General features: G+C 40.2%; 1 protein-coding gene across 1 annotated transcript in view; it reads left to right on the top strand.

The window, feature by feature from the left end:
* The first annotated feature begins 1,373 nt into the window (after positions 1-1,373).
* Positions 1,374-1,765, top strand: part of LOC118408692 (histone H3.3-like type 1) — a 3,705-nt gene continuing 3,313 nt past the window's right edge. The window contains exon 1 of the mRNA XM_035809546.1: positions 1,374-1,459. The gene's annotated coding sequence lies outside the window, so the exon portion shown is untranslated. The remainder of the gene's footprint in view (positions 1,460-1,765) is intronic.

The raw sequence follows: 1,765 nt of genomic DNA on the forward strand, positions 1-1,765 counted from the left end.
GGCGAAATCTGTGCAAAGTAGAAAAACAGGGCCTTTTTCCACGAAGAACATTTTTGTGATTTTCTTACCTTATCATGCTGGTAGAGATTTCATCAAGGAGCGCAAAGTTGAAATCACCAACTTTCATATTTTGTCATCAGTTTTAATTTTACATGCATTTTAGTTGTGCTGTCGTCAATAATGTTACCATATCAAAATCTATAAGATGGCAGAATTATTGTGTGTTTTTTTCGTATTGGTAGCAAATATTGTTTGAATGTAGATACACGCTGTAAAGTAGATTTTGTCAATTATACAAAATGTAAAGTCAATCGTTAGCATATGAAGTGTTAGGCGTGTTCGGGCTTCGCAGGTGTATCTTTAACTAAACAACAACAAGCGAGATCCAATCTTATTGATAAAGCAGCGTCATCTTACATAGTCATATCTCTGAAACGCGCCGGGGTTTCTTTCACGACTCGCTAAGATTTCCCGTACAAAAATGATTGATACAGAAGACGCTAAAGTAAGGAGATGGACACTGAGGTCTATGGGGCAGTTTATCTGGAAAGTTGATAAAGTTGTGTTTTAATGCTTCTTGCGTAGGAATTAAGGCATTTGCCCCACTAATTGTAAAGTTTGTAAATATATTATAGGTAACCGTAGCACCGGTATCATTGCCTGTTAAAGTCTTTAAGGGCCTTAGGCTTAGATTGTTATCCACTGTGTCCAGGGTACGATATAGAAGGGGAGCCAAACACTCTCCTTCCACCGCCTTTGCCTCCCTATGTCAGGTACCCATTTTACACCTTGGTAGAGTGAGGAAAGTCGTGTAGGGTGCCTTAACCATGGGCACAGGATCGGTAGTATTTCAACTACAATCCCCTACATTAGAAACAAATCAGAGCCCTAAATGGTATCGCTGCCATTTCTCCTATCTCATTCATTTTGGTTTTCCTCGTCAACCCGGGCTTGGAGCTCGAGATTAACGAGCAGGAGTCCTGTAAGATGTTTTGACCTGAAAAAAATACACTTCTGCTAAAGCTAAAATAAGCAACGTCACATAAGCAGCCCTTTATCTGTTATATGAATACACATCAGCGTAAAGTTACAATATCTTCTTGCACTGATTTGCTTTGATATCTTAATATGTTCTCACGCTGATTTGCTGAAGTGTGTGTGGGCGCAGTGACCGTCCGGCCGAAGTCCTCTGGCTCGATATCTCATTTTTAGGGCAGGCTATGTTTTCAGGTAGCTGATTGGTTCTGGGTGTTTTTCGTCCACTTGCTTTATGTAAGCTCCAATCTGATAGGCTTTCTCAAGGTTATGCTTTCTGCTCGCCGATTGGTTGTAGTTGTAATCCCAGATGTTGCATAAGCTCGTGTAGTTCTATAAGACAGGATAACCGGCTTGCTAATTTATCCGAAGCTGTTCTTCATGTCAGCTACGTCATCATTGTCTTCATCGACTGACAAACCTGGTATGTGACTTGCAATCTGATTGAAGATTTTTTCTTTCTCCTTTAGATCTTACTCTTGGTTCTTGTCTTCATGGTCAGTTAGGTCTTTGATATTCAACATTTGATCCACTGAAAACGGCGGTAGGATGGAGGGTGTATTAATTTTTTGTGTGTGTATACATGTGTTTTTCTTGCTTCGGTAAATTTAAAAAAACTGCGGATAAGATGTGTTAGTGAGAGCCAGTGGGGGTGAGCCAGTTAGTTTGTCTTTCTCTTGTGCGCAGCTTTTTTTCACATGCATTGCTCCGGTAATATCTGTTCAAAGGA

The sequence above is a fragment of the Branchiostoma floridae genome, unplaced genomic scaffold (assembly GCF_000003815.2).
Source record: "Branchiostoma floridae strain S238N-H82 unplaced genomic scaffold, Bfl_VNyyK Sc7u5tJ_344, whole genome shotgun sequence".
NCBI lineage: Eukaryota > Metazoa > Chordata > Leptocardii > Amphioxiformes > Branchiostomatidae > Branchiostoma > Branchiostoma floridae.